The sequence below is a fragment of the Heptranchias perlo genome, chromosome 6 (genome assembly GCF_035084215.1).
Source record: "Heptranchias perlo isolate sHepPer1 chromosome 6, sHepPer1.hap1, whole genome shotgun sequence".
NCBI classification, from domain to species: domain Eukaryota; kingdom Metazoa; phylum Chordata; class Chondrichthyes; order Hexanchiformes; family Hexanchidae; genus Heptranchias; species Heptranchias perlo.
In genome coordinates, this window is record NC_090330.1 from 89,787,802 (window position 1) to 89,804,016 (window position 16,215).

Here is a 16,215-nt window from a genome sequence, read left to right on the forward strand (position 1 = left end):
AGAGCCAACCATGTAGTGTGGGATTGAATCACATATAGGCCAGGCTAGGTAGGCCCAGGTAGGGATGGCAGGTTCCCTTCCCTGAAAGCCAGTGATGAACCAACTGGTTCTTTTACCACAATCCGGCAGCTTTAATCTTATTTTATCTGGTACCAGCCCACAAATTACCAAATTTACTGAATTAAATTTCCCAAATTTCCATGGGGCAAAATTTGAACTCATAACCTGGGAATTGGTGGTCCAGTACCATAACCACAAGGCCACCATACCCATGCTGTGTATTCTATACAGCCTGCAGAAGTAGCTACCGATACCAATTTTTACCATTTTACTATGTCTGTGCTTTGACCAACAAGAAAGAATCTAATAAAAAGTTAATCACAGACAAAAATGCTTAATTTTGTAACAGCAATGAAAATTCCAGCAATACTCACTTTCTGTATTACCTAAAATGTGCCTTCCCTTCATCGCTTATTTCATATGGGGAAGTTGAACAGACAGCAGATTCCCCATGGGAATGTTAGAGAATCCCACCCAGCCGAATTGTATCCAATTTTTATTGATTCTAATGCTTAAATGAAGCTGCCATACAAAATTTGGATGGGAATCCAATGATATAAATCTCCATCGATTTTCCAGCCCTTGCTTGCCCGTTCTGTGCTGTTGCCATTAATTCTATCAGTGGAAATGTACCCTCGGGTTTTGATTGAGTAAAAACTGTGTCCACCTTAATGGGCAGCAAAAATCAGTTGTCTGAAGATTGCCCCGGTCAAATCTATGATGCAGTTAGCTCAATCTTTGATACTATTATCGCACATCAAATACAGCAATCCTACAACTCGACATTTCATCTTGTTAGCAGAATGAGCAGCAAGATTGTCAACTCCACGTCAAGGGTTAATACACTGATTAGGTCATAAGCGCCACCTACCACATGTAACCTATTTCCTGACGTCACCATCTGAAAATCCCCAGTGCTCGGATAAAACTTAAATTTATGGACCAATCTGAGCTCAAGTAAAACTAAACTGTGCAGTGTTTCACAGGGCTCATATTCATTTTAGCTCCACGGTTCAATATATAGAGATATAAAAATGGAACTGCGTCTTCAAGTTTGCTATCAAGAGATGCACAAAAGTGAGCTCAGTGTTTACTGCTTCAATTCTCTGCAGCAGTCTGTAATTGTGGAAATATTGCCAGTAGGGTAGTGATTATGTCAGCAGTGTGGAATTATGAAAAATGGAGTCAACTCAACTGGAACAATATGGGATAAAAGGATTGCACACAGGAAGCTTGTCATAAAGTGTTGTCTGCAGTAGACTGTGGAGAATGAATGCAGCTCTATAGTTTGCAAGATTGAAAGAAACACCTTGAATAGGCTGTCAGTCCTATTATCTAACTTATGAATCAGAGGTTTGCCAGAGTACGCAAATGCGTTATACACAACTTGATGTCACCTTTAATGACAACTTATTAAAAAATAAAAATTAGGCGGCACTATTTAAGACTTTACAATGAACAAAATAATGGTTGAACTTTAATAGGAACTGTAATTGTAAGGTTTGGTCATTTTGCAGATTCGATTATTAAAATTTGTAACACTGACACATCAATTTGATTCCATCCTACATTAAGAATGAACATTAATTCTAGACGTTTCCCCATTTTATTTTTAATGAAGTGGGTACTGGATAATCATCAAAGTCATGTGTGACAAGGTGGGCTTGGGAGTTCATTGTCAGCACAATTTCTAGCATGCAAAACGGAGCTTTGCTGAGGCTTTTAATACAGTCCTGGCATAACGGTCTGAGCACGTCTGTGCATTGGGTGCTATGCGTGCAGTGGGGGTAAAAAGCTGAGCTTGCCTGTTGACGCAAGGTCAGCTTATTATCATTCTTTGATAGCATTCTCAGCACTTAGCACGTGACATACTGGGACTACACTGAGGTTGGAAACAGGATTTCCTGCACCATCAGCTGTTAAAGAGCTAATGGTTGGCCTTAAAGATGTGTTTCTTTTTTGGCTCAAGTATGGTTGGGGCAGAACAACCCTCATTCAACACTTAGGTTTTGGAAGTCTTACCGCAAGAGATCCAGCAATCAAGGATGGCTCTATTTGGTCTATTGGTGAGTTATAGGAGGGACAACTTGATGAAACACAGAATATGAGTGAGGAGAAGAAAGTGCAGGTGAAATTGCAGGAGAAAGGTTGGCCATGAGGCCATCTTGAAGGTTCCTTCAGCTACTGAGCTCAGGGATTCGAACCTCACACAACCTGCTTACAATATACATGGGTAACTCAACATCTACAAATCATGGAATCATTTGCGAGATTGCCAAGAAACCGGTATAGTTTGGAGGCATCCATGGATGAGTCCATAATCTGTATCTGTGCAGTAATGCACGACCACCTGACTGAACTACAGACCACAGTGAAGAACGTGGTCATTCCAGGGCCCTTTGTAGAGAGCACCTATTGGCTGAGCTTATTAGCGCAGGCATGGTCAGCATGATGAATGCTACGGTGAGCTATACAGACCTTGGGCTACAATTTAGAACTGTCTGCCTTGTCTAGATTCACCACATTGGAGAATCAGCTTAAAACAGCCACCATAAAGGGCTTAAACAGTGGTCTGTTCTCACACACATCCATAGTCAAGCTTTGAAGAAGAAGAATGACATGAGCTGGCATTGTTGATAGCGATGTGTCTCAGGACAACATGCAAACTTCCCTGCCACCCACTAAAATGATTATAAATGTTTCTCCAAACTCACAAGCCAAGCAATAACTTCACCATTCTCAGTGACACCTGCAATTGCAAGGCTATTTTGTGACCTAGGTCAAGAAGGTGTTGGGCCATCTCCATCTCCCAGCAGTTATCCACTTTTCTTGCTTCTCCCATTAGGGAAATACTTAAGAGGTACATACCAATAGAAAGTAGAAAACATACACCACACTTTCAATAAATGGAAGCAGCAGGGCAAAACACACCTGCACTATACACTGTAAGCCCTAATAAAAATTGGCTTGACATACTGGAATGTGTCCTGACAGCTCATTTGGTATGAGGCAGACTAACGTATTTGGAAAGAACTGATGTTGCATTGCACTGAGTACTGATGTATGGCTGGGCCCAATGGTGACGTGCTTTGGTGATTTAAGACACTTACTTAGGTCAATTAGACTGATGACTAGCAGACTGAATTAATCACTGTGAGCTATTTCCTTTATCTTGAGGTCACCTTGTCTTCTTCTTCTTCTGCTGCTTGTTGCTGCCTTTTTTTTTCCTGACTGCTCCTTCATTAGGCCTCTTTGCAAGGCAAAGTTATGCAGGACGTAGCAGGAAATAATAATATTGGAGACCTTGGTTGTGCTGTACTGTAGCACTCTCCTGATCTGTCCAAGCAATGAATCACTGTTTGAGGATGCTAAAAGTATGTTCCACTATGACCCTGGTGTAAGGGAGGAGGGCATTATTCTTCCTCTTAGCTATTGTCCTTCGGTGTTGTAGTAGTGCCCCTTGATCATCCAACAGCCATCCTCAGTGTAGATTTTCAAATTGCCACTTGGGCATAAAAATGCCGTTGCAGGTCATCTGTCCAGTGTAGAAACTACCCAATTTCCATTTTCATTCATTGTTTTTCACAGGGTCATGCCACCCGCATAATTTCAGGCCCCACCCCTCACCCCCTACCCATCATCAGGGTTTCTAAGGAGCAGGCTTCGGATTTCCTATGGGCACCTATTCTTGTGCTTCTACTAGCTGTCACCTGAGGGTCAGAATTGCAGGAAGTAGTTTACTGCTCATGTTCTACAAAAGGCTCATGGGTCTGAGATGGCCCTCATCTCATGTCAGCTTGCTCTTAGGCAGCTAGGTATTGTTGGGTTTTTAGAATAATCCGTTTCCTTTGATAAGCAGACTCAGAAGATCGAGAAACGCCTGATTAATAATCTTTAATAATAAACAAAGTAATACAACCCACTACATGCAATGCTCATGAGATCATCATCAGGATTCTTACGAACAGAGAACTCAATGGGTGGGTCGCAAGTGATATCATCTTCACTGCTCATGCTAGCCCCATGCGGGACTAGTAAGAGATCCTAAAGGGGTACCAACATACAGTACCTTTAAAAGGTTAACTTCGTAGCTTAGGCATATAAGGTGAGTATGTAAATACATTCTTGTTACGTGCTGTTATTGAGTGCATTGATTTTAGCTAATACGTCATTGCTTACTCATCGTAATTACTTCAACCCCTCATATGTGCATGTGTACTTCTATAACTATCTGTTTATTGTTCTCTGAAATACATCATTCATGACTGAATGCATCTTATCCTCATGGCCTTCACTTCATTATCTCTTATAGATATTTATGCAGAGAAAGTATTATTCTTTCACATTCCCAACCAATTTGGTTCTAGATGTTCTGGCACTAGGCCATCATAAAAATACTCCCCCCTTCCCCCCAACATCTCCCTACGCTTTAGTGCCAGCATGTGTGTCCCATGTGTGTCAGAGACTGCTTGAATTCTAACACTACAGTCATCCAGCATAGTATGATGCTGGATAGTCTACCTGCTAAACCTACTCTTACAGGTGTCACCTCCCATGTTTTACTCGTGCAGTTCTATGAGGGGGATGGCTGGAGGCCTGACATGTGCAGCAGTCCTGAAAGGTGGCAGTATCGTGCAGCTGTGACTCCTGGGTGGCTTGGTTCTCATCATCCTCTTAACCACCACTATCATCTACCTCCTCCTGTGGCACCTATTGCTGTGAGGTATTTTCAGGAAAAGATAGAAACGAAGAACATCACCCCTTTGGGAATTAGGAGACAGAAAAAGGGGTGGAAGGTTGTGTCTGTGTGGTGTTTCATAGGGATACCATGGCGACTGTGTTAGTATGCCTTTGGCACCCTGGCGCCAGCAAGATGCCGTCGATCTCAACATTTCCCACAACAAGAGCTAAGTATCTCCCCATGAGCTCCTGCTCGAAGGGACCTACGGGTTTAAAGGTGAGGATGCCCCTCCAGTGGCATGCTTTTGGTTGATATTGTGTGTCTATTTGTCCTGCAAGAAGTTAAGGCTAGCAGTTGAGCAGTGTGTGCCAAGTAGCATGGGGGAGGTGAAGCAAGACATGTAGGAGTACAATGTTGTTAAAATGGAGGAAGAGGTTTTAGAGTTGCGTATGTAAGTAATTGCTGTGAAGGGATTTGGGTAGCTATAGTACAAATGCCGAGTTGGATCCCCCCTCCCCTCCCTTAACCAGAGAGCACTGTGAAGGGTTAGTTCAGCAAGTGTTGCTTTAAGAAGGTGAAGAATGTACTTGTGCCTGGTTTAGACAAGGAAGACAAGGGAGAGATGTACGGTGCACTACTTTGCCTTTTCTTCTGAGGATGTGGATCATTTTGTGGCACGGATATACAGTCCTAGAGATGAGGGAGTTGGCATTCAGTTCCAGGGTCACCTTACTAGTGGTGGAATCCAGGATAATTTTGGGAGTCTTTGTGGCACCCACACACAGGCATCTGCCTTCCGTGGCATCCAGAAAGGAAGTCTGAATGAGTGAGGTTGTGCAATTTTCTTCGCTGGCTTGGTGGCATTCCCTGCTACCCTCTGGGTACAGATGGTGCTTGAAGGTTCACAATTCTGCAAAAGATGAATAAAAATATTGGCAAGATATGAAGTGAAGATATTAGAGAGTAAAATGAAAGAGCCAAGAAACGTCGCTCTCTCACCTGTTTGTCCTCCAGTCTGCAGCTTAAAACTGCAGGCTGAACTGTGTTTTTAAAGACTGCACAGAATTTAAAGAAGTTCCAGGTAGTTCGGCTCCTTCACCTAGTTTACACCAACGTCTGCACCAATAAGAAAGCAAATGACCAGACTCAGGATGCTCACGAGTTCCATGTGAGCTTCCTAGATTTTTAGAGGCCACCAGCAGACACAACACTTTTTTTTTTAAAAGGTAGAAAATTCTGAGCAATTATCTTTACAGAGGTTAAGAAGACCCAGTCCAGATACAGATCATCAACGTTGTCAATTCTGCTTCTTGCTTAACCCAACAGAAGTACAATGCATTGCAAGAAAGAAGAAGGAACTTGCATTTATATAGTGCCTTTCATGACCTCATGATATCCCAAAATGCATTACAGCCAATGAAGTACTTTTGAAGTGTAGTTACCGTTATTATGCAGGAAACGGGGCATCCAAATTGCCCCCATCAAGATTCCACAAACAGCAATGAAATAAATGACCAGATCACCTGTTTTAGGTGTTGATTGAGGGATAATTGTTGGCTAGGAGACCAGGAAAACTCCCCTGCTCTTCTTCAACTAGTGCCATGGAATCTTTTATGTCCACCTGAGAGGGCACACGGGTCCTCTGTTTAATTTCTCATCCAAAAGACAGTACTTCTGACAGTGCAATGCTCCCTCAGTACTACACACTACATTACGTGCTCAAGTCTCTGGAGTGGGACTTGAATCCACAACCTTCTGACTCAGAGGTGAGAGTGCTGCCACTGAGCCAAGGTAACTCAGTTCCCAAGAATCACAGCTGAGGTTGGCAAACTACATAAAGGGGCATAAAAATGCTCTATCAAAAATTATCTTTCTTCAGGGTAAAAAGTAATCCAAAGCATAAACTTATGTACCTGCATGTGTTGTGTACATTCCTTTAAAAAAAAAATCTCAATTTAGTTTATAATTCATATAGGGCTAATAATAATCATCAGTATCCACAACAATGAAGTGTATTCACTGTTCCCTTCTCACTTCATGGGGTGCTGAAGCCTCTGTTTTGGAGGAAGATCAGATGGGGCATCCCAGACATGAGCATTTGTACTTTAGATGCTCAGTTAAGACCCACCCTTATGCTGCCACATGTGGACAGGGCCAAACATTCACCTCTGGACAAATCCAAAAACATTTATGTGCAGAGACTACAGTTCTCAAATTTTGCAGTCACAGAACTGTGCACAATCCTGCAGTCAGTCATGGAGACTACTTTACAACAAAGGTAGTATTAATCTTTATGTTACTGGCTCCTTCCAAGCAACAGCAGGAAGTATCTGGCAAACTTCCCCCACCTGCAGTGCACAGTGCCATCATGCAAATTGCAAATGCCTTGTTTGCCTAGACTGATCAATTCAACTGTTTGTTCACTGAAAACATGATGCAGTTCTGCACTTTTACTCTCTGGCTGGATTTTGTATTGTGAAATACATTATTGATAGCATAAATGGGTCCCGATCTCCAATGTTACTCCCTTCATGATCAGAAGGGATTATACTCCACAAATGGTCTGTGATCAAAGTTTTCTTTTATTAATTCTGGGTATGTGGGTGTCGCTGGCAAGGCCAGCATTTATTGCCCATCCTTAGTTGCCCTTGTACAACTGAGTGGCTTGATAGACCACGTCAGAGGGCAGTTGAGAGTCATCCACATTGGTGTGGGACTGGAGTCACATATAAGCCAGACCAGGTAAGTTCTGCAGGTTTCCTTCTCTAAAGGACATTGGTGAATCAGTTGGGATTTTACAACAATCTGACAGCTTCATGGTCACTTTTATTGGTACAAGTTTTTTTAACATATTATTTCCAGATTTTATTTAAAAACTGAATTCAAAATTCTCAAAGTGCCATGGTAGGATTGGAACTCACATTCTCTGGATTATTAGTCCAGTAACATAACCACTATGGTAATACCGTACAAAATCATACATATGAATGCTGACTATTTGACCAGTTGCAATGATTCATTCATTTTATGGCAATCACAATGCTACCATTATTTCATACCAAACTTTCTTTAGGGATGCGAGGCAAATTCAATATAGAACCCTAACCTAATCATATTACTTCACTTAGGTCTTTTTAAGAATGACAGAATTTGGCCCATTTTTTGAATTTTATAGTACTTGCCCATCCTGCCATTAGTTTCGAACAATCATTTCAAGTGACAGCTGATAGTAACAAAAGCAGATATTGAGGTGATAATCTGATGCACTCAAGTGTAAGACTCATTAATATTGCAAAAAATATTTAAATTAGGAGGCCTCGCAATTGTGTGACTGAAGTGCCTCAGCAGTACTCCAGTCACCAAGTGCCCAATCGTAATGGTTGGTGCAGGGGAGATCGAATAAAAGTTAAAGGTTTTATATGGATGGTCCTTACCTTTCATTTGGGTCAGCCAGCCCCAGCACTTCAACCTCAAAAGGCCAAGCTACTCAGTTGCCACTTTCTGGAAAGAAAAGGCTGCCTACACTTGCTATTGGAAACCAAAGTTCTGGACAACAACTTTCCGAGCGCTCCTGATGCACCCTGCACTATGTGGGAGCACCAGAAAAACAGTTAAACGGACTGACCTTGCATTATTATGTACAGAATGCCTAAGGAGCAATAGTGCCTGGCGCAATGCTGGGACCATATTATCAGCTCCACCTTGTCAATTTTTTCCTTTATTTAGGGGATATTTGCCTGATTCCAAAGCAACTTAGTGGGGTGGGCTGTTCAACAGCTCAAATTTTGGATTTTCTGATACCCAAATGTTCAACTTTAAATTTTGCAGTCAATATTTTGTTTTCTTTCAAAACAAAGTGCATCATTTAGAATTCAAGCTATGGTCATGAGTGCCACATTTAGTTCCTTGTAACTGTGATAGCCTTAAATCCAGTTGCTTTGTGACATAACTTGACACAATAAGAACAAAAACAGACGGACCACCCGGCATCGGACCACTAGGCACCAGACACGACAAAGGCAAACCAAAGCCCATTCGACCCTGCAAAGTCCTCCTCACTAACATCTGGGGACTTGTGCCAAAATTGGGAGAGCTGTCCCACAGACTAGTCAAGCAACAGCCTGACACAGCCATACTCACAGAATCATATCTTTCAGCCAACATCCCAGACTCTTCCATCACCATCCCTGGGTATGTCCTGTCCCACCGGCAGGACAGACCCACCGGAGGTGGCAGTACAGTGGTGTACAGTCAGGAGGGTGTTGCCCTGGGAATCCTCAATATTTTCTCCAGACCCCATGAAATCTCATGGCATCAGGTCAAACATGGGCAAGGAAACCTCCTGCTGATTACCACCCACCGCCCTCCCTCAGCTGATGAATCTGTCCTTCTCCATGTTGAGCACCACTTGGAGGAAGCACTGAGGGTAGCAAGGGCACAGAATGTACTCTGGGTGGGGAACTTCAATGTCCATCACCAAGAGTGGCTCGGTAGCACCATTACTGACCAAGAGGCCGAGTCCTGAAGGACATAGCTGCCAGACTGGGACTGCGGCAGGTGGTGAGCGAATCAACACGAGGGAAATACCGACTTGACCTCGTCCTCACCAATCTATCTGTCGCAGATGCATCTGTCCATGACAGTATTGGTAGGAGTGACCACTGCACAGCTCTTGTGGAGACGAAGTCCCGTCTTCATACTGAGGACACCATCCAACGTGTTGTGTGGCACTACCACCATGCTAAGCAGGATGGATTCAGAACAGATCTAGCAGCTCAAAACTGGGCATCCATGAGGTGCTGTGGGCCATCAGCAGCAGCAGAATTGTATTCCAGCACAATCTGTAACCTCATGGCCCGGCATATTCCTCACTCTACCATTACCTAAAAAGCCAGGGGATCAACCCTGGTTCAATGAGGAGTGTAGAAGAACATGCCAGGAGCAGCACCAGGCATACCTAAAAATGAGGTGCCAACCTGGTGAAGCTACAACTCAGGACTACATGCATGCTAAACAGCGGAAGCAACATGTTATAGACAGAGCTAAGCGATTCCACAACCAAAGGATCAGACCAAAACTCTGCAGTCCTGCCACATCCAGTCACAAATGGTGGTGGACAATTCAACAACTAACGGAAGGAGGAGGCTCTGTAAACATCCCTATTTTCAATGATGGCGGAGTCCAGCACGTGAGTGCAAAAGACAAGGCTGAAGCATTTGCAGCCATCTTCAGCAAGAAGTGCCGAGTGGATGATCCATCTCGGCCTTCCCCTGATATCCCCACCATCACAGAAGCCAGTCTTCAGCCAATTCGATTCACTCCACAGGATATCAAGAAATGGCTGAGTGCACTGGATACAACAAAGGCTATGGGCCCCGACAAAATCCCGGCTGTAGTGCTGAAGACATGTGCTCCAGAACTAGCCACACCTCTAGCCAAACTGTTCCAGTACAGCTACATTACTCGCATCTACCCGACAATGTGGAAAATTGCCCAGGTACGTCCCGTCCATAAAAGCAGGACAAAACCAATCCGGCCAATTACCGCCCCATCAGTCTATTCTCAATCATCAGCAAAGTGTCGTCGACAGTGCTATAAAGCGGCACTCACTCACCAATAACCTGCTCACTGATGCTCAGTTTGGGTTCCGCCAGGACCACTCGGCTCCAGACCTCATTACAGCCTTGGTCCAAACATGGACAAAAGAGCTGAATACCAGAGGTGAGGTGAGAGTGACTGCCCTTGATATCAAGGCAGCATTTGACCGAGTGTGGCACCAAGGAGCCCTAGTAAAATTGAAGTCAATGGGAATCAGGGGGAAAACTCTTCAGTGGCTTGAGTCATACCTAGCACAAAGCAAGATGGTAGTGATTGTTGGAGGCCAATCATCTCAGCCCCAGGACTTCGCTGCAGGAGTTCCTCAGGGCAGTGTCCTAGGCCCAACCATCTTCAGCTGCTTCATCAATGAACTTCCCTCTATCATAAGGTCAGAAATGAGGTTGTTTGCTGATGATTGCACTGTGTTCAGTTCCATTTGCAGCCCCTTGGATAATGAAGCAGTCCGTGCTCGCAGGCAGCAAGACTTTGACAACATCCGGAGTTGGGCTGGTACGTGGCAAGTAACATTTGTGCCAGACAAGCGCCAGGCAATGACCATCTCCAATAAGAGAGAGTCTAACCACCTCCCCTTGACATTCAACGGCATTACCATCGCCAAATCCCCCACCATCAACATCCTGGAGGTCACCATTGACCAGAAACTTAACTGGACCAGCCACATAAATACTGTGGCTACAACAGCAAGTCAGAGGCTGGGTATTCTGCAATGAGTGACTCACCTCCTGATTCCCCAAAGCCTTTCCACCATCTACAAGGCACAAGTCAGGAGTGTGATGGAATACTCCACTTGCCTGGATGAGTGCAGCTCTAACAACACTCAAGAAGCTTGACACCATCCAGGACAAAGCAGCCCGCATGATTGGCACCCCATCCACCACCCTAAACATTCACTCCTTTCACCACCTGTGCATCGTGGCTGCAGTGTGTACCATCCACAGGATGCACTGCAGCAACTCACCAAGACTTCTTCGACAGCACCTCCCAAACCCATGACCTCTACCACCTAGAAGGACAAGGGCAGCAGGCACATGGGACCACCAACACCTGCACGTTCCCCTCCAAGTCACACGCCATCCCAACTTGGAAATATATCACCATTCCTTCAACGTCGCTGGATCATAATCCTGGAACTCCCTTCTTAACAGCACTGTGGGAGAACCTTCACCACATGGACTGTAGCGGTTCAAGAAGACGGCTCACCACCATCTTCTCAAGGGCAATTAGGGATGGGCAATAAATGCTGGCCTTGCTAGCGATGCCTACATCCCATGAATGAATAAAAAGTAAATGTTGATTGATAGAAGCATGTATGTCTTTCACGTTAATTTAAGATATTTCCCACTGATGACTACCAATGTCAACATTACAGAGTTCTTTCGGCCATCAATGTATTTTGTCTATCCCTTTTTTTAAACCTTTTTTTCAAACGTCAATTTCCCTGACCCATTAGTTGAATCCCTATCCCCCCAAAAAAAAGGCAATACCCTTTCTGAAGTTAAACATTGGGGTGGAGGTATAACAGTTAAATTTAACTAACAGGAGCCATGTGCTTCCCCTGAATTAGCATCCATCCATTGTACATTATTACGTAAAATTCCCCCACTGGCAAAAAAAATGACTGAAACCCAAGCTTCCCAACCGCGATTTAAATTCAACAGTTCAGCTGTTGTCTGTCGAAATATCAGCAGTGATTGCAGATGGAAACTAATGAGAGATGTTTTAAATTTCACATGTACTGCATTTATCTGAAGTGCATAATGTTCTTCACAATATAAGTGGCCGTGGTACTGCAAAATGAATGGAGGCTTTTTTTGTGTCTGGGCTTTTATGACAAACTTTAGTTGCAATAATTTCCTCAGTTCCATCCCATGAGAAGCTCTGCTCATCGGCATTTCTGATAAATAATACTTTGAATTGTCCTTTGAAAAAGTATGTAAAATAGGCTGCAAGGCAGATCGTACACCTTGTACCTTTTTCGTTATTTTCAACAAATTGCTTCTTATAATACATTCGTTCCATGACATGTCAAATAAGTTTACGAGTGCACAACCAATTCATGGATCTTGATATATGACTGTAATACACTCCTGAGTCTGTTTTGTTTTAGAAATACTTTGCAATTTTGGAAATATATAATACAAATAATCTATTTGGTCTTGGAAATGCCACTATTACTTTACATAGATATGGAAACCAGTTGAACAATGGAAGATTGTTAGTGCCCGTAATATTAACTTTAATAATGATCTACTAATGCACAGATCTTATTCTATATTGATTATAAATTAAACATAATATCTGGATGAAAGTTGGAAAAATCTGGTGACTACTGGTGTAATAGCAATTTATTTTCACAACCAATATACCGAATTGAATGCACAAGAAATGAAGTTATCAGTGGATCATATCTGGCTAGAAGTTCTGGTTGTGCTCAGCATTTTCATTTTCAATGTTTATCTTCCTAATGATGTTTTTTGAAAAAAAATGACAGTTAAAGATGGGTACTTGATTAGGCATAGGTCATATCACAGCCTTTGATATGGTGGGGGATGAGATTTCTACAGTGTATGGTCAAGATTGGTTGTGGCTCCACAAGGCGTTGCCTCATGCCAGTGCTATTGAATAAGTTAGGGTCAGAGGTTTGCTCTAACAATTCCCCAGACAATGGACTGGCTATCCTCCACTAACCCACCCAAAATTAGGTGGGAGAGTTGTAAAAAAAGAGTTGTAAAAATTTGTTCTCTTCATCCCTACCAGGATGCTTGCTTGCCGTCTCTGCACTGTCAGAGGTGATGTCTTTCAGATGAGACATTAAACCAAGGCACTATCTATTCGAAGAAGAGCAAGGAGTTATCCCAGTGACCTGGCCAACATTTATTCCTCAACCAACACCGAAAAGAAAACAGATTATCTGCTCACTACCTCATTACTGTTTGTACAACCTTGCTGTGCAAAACAATGGCTGCCACGTTTCCCTACATTGCAACAGTGACTACACTTCAAAAGTACATCATTGGCTGTAAAGCGCTTTGGGACATGCTGAGGTCATGACAAGTGCTGTATACTTGCAAGTCTTTCCTTTTTTCTTTAAAATTTACAAACTTTTTTGAGGCGTTGCACAGAGTATGAAACTGTGGGCCCCGCACCATCGGAACTTATACCCTGGCCCTCTATTCAGGTGTTTGTGGTACTCTGCAGCCACATTTATAAGAACATAAGAACATAAGAAAAAGGAGCAGGTGTAGACAATGCGGCCACTCGAGCCTGCTCCGCCATTCAATAAGATCATGGCTGATCTTCTACATCAACCCCACTTTCCCACCCAATCCCTATATCCCTTGATTCCCTTAGTGTCCAAAAATCTATCGATCTCAATCTTACATCTACTCAACAACTAAGACTAAGCATCTACAGCCATCTGGGATAGAGAAGTCCAAAGATTCACAATCCTCTGAGTGAAGAAATTTTTCCTCATCTCGGTCCTAAATGGCCGACCCCTTATCTTGAGACTATGTCCCCTAGTTCTGGACTCTCCAGTCAGGGGAAACAGCCTCCCAGCATCTACCCTGTCAAGCCCTCTAAGAATTTTATACGCTTCAATGAGATCACCTCTCATTCTTCTAAACTCCAGAGAACATGGACCCATTTTACTCAACCTCTCCTCATAGGACAACCCTCTCATTCCAGGAATCAATCTAGTGAACCTTCATTGCACCCCCTCAAAGGCAAGTATATCCTTAGGTAAGGAGACCAAAACTATACAGAGTACTCCAAGTGTGGTCTCGCCAGAGCCCTATATAATTGCAGCAAGACCTACTTACTCTTATACTCCAACCCCCTTTCAATAAAGGCTAACATACCATTTGCCTTCCTAATTGCTTGCTGTACCTGCATGTTAACTTTCTGTGATTCGTGTACAAGCTCACCCAAATCCCTCTGAATACTAACATTTCTTAGTCGCTCACCTTTTAAAAAATATTCTGCTTTTTTATTCTTCCTATCAAAGTAGATAATTTCACAATTCGCCACATTATACTCCATCTGCCACCTTCTCGCCCACTCACTTAACCTGTCTATATCCCTTTGCAGCCTCTTTACGTCCTCCTCACAGCTTACTTTCCCATCTAGCTTTGTATCATCAGCAAACTTGGATACATTACCCTCGGTCCCCTCATCCAAGTCATTGATATAGATTGTAAACAGCTGAGGTCCAAACACTGATGCTTGCGACACCCCACTAGTTACAACCTGCCAACCCGAAAATGACCCGTTTATTCCTGCTCTCTGTTTTCTGTCTGTTTCACTTGTTGTTCCTCAACTATGCTGAGTGTTTCTTTAAGTAAGACCACGGGATCTTTAACATCAAATTGAACAGGCCGAAGGAATACCACCACCAACAGTGATGCATTCTCTCAGTACTGCACCGGAATGTCAGCCAAGATTTGGAGCTCAAGGCTTAGCATGAGAATTTAATCAAGACCCTTCTGATTATACAGAGAAGGGAAACGATGCACTTTGTTGGAGACACAGTACTTGATGTGAATGCTGTCAATTAAATCAAGTGACTATACAATTAGAGTGCTACAATTAGTCTCAGTGCTCCTGGGTTGAGATGATAAATTCAACCAGGGTACCAAATACAGATTGCTATCCACATTTCAACCTAGACAGTGAATATATGTTGACATTGAATGAAACAGGATAGGGTTTGACTGCAATACATTCCATCCTCAAACATCTTATGAACAATTATTGCTGAGGCTCACACATGAAGAATGGCCCTTTGGATGTGGTAGTGAAGTGCCCATGGAACAATACTCCAGCAAGACTGAGCAATTTATGGAGAGGAAAAGAATAAAGAAGAGAAATTAACCAGATTAAAATGTCACAGATTTACGAGCAATGCAGCTTCAAGGCTCAGATCAGGATTGTTTAGCGCCAGCCTGGCTCAGTTAGCATCACTCTTGCTTTTGATTCAGAAGGTCGTGGTTTCATAAAAACCACTATAAGACTTTAGCACATAGTGGTGAATTTCTGCAGGGCTTCTCCCCCTTGTCCACCAAGTGAATAGGACAACACGTGCAGAAATTCACCCCATGATCCATTCAGTGCAGTACTGAGGGAGTGCTGTATTATTGGAGTTATCACCTTTCAGGTGAGACATTAAACTAAGGCCCTGTCTAACTATTCTGAGTTTTTAGGTGGATGCAGTGGCACTATTTAAAGAAAAACAGCGTTTTTTTTGCGGTAACTTTGTCAACATTTCTCCCTGAACTGATACTTTGCAGAAAGTAGCTGCCATGTTTTCCTGCATACATTGACAGTAAGTCATGTGTATGGTGGGGTGGGGGGGGGGGGAGGGTGAATTGCTTTGAAGCTTCTCCTGCTCCACTACCACTGTAACTTTGGCAGAAACCCTGTTAGCGCGCATAAACGGGGTTTCTGTCAGTTACGGCAGGGGGAGCTGGAGAAGCTCCAAAGAAATTTACCCCCATTATTTTCAAAGTGCTTTGGGATGTTTCTGAGAAATGTGATACGATCCAGAAAAAAAAACACACTTAATTGATTGGTTCTATAATTTCTGAATATAATGGGATAATGTGCCCAGTGAATTCGGGGAGCTCCGCACGCGATCACAGCCTAATTGAAGGCACTTACCTTGGCTTCCGGGTTTCACGCTGGAAAGCTGCGCAACGGGTGCACTGCACACCCACATCACAGGCTGTCAGCAGGAGGAGCCCTATTTAAAGGGGCAGTCCTCCAAAGCTCCTCCTGCAGCAAACAACCAATTTAGCAGCATGGAGCAGGCCAGAGGCAAGGCTGCTCCAAGGTTCTCTGACTCCTCACTCCAGATG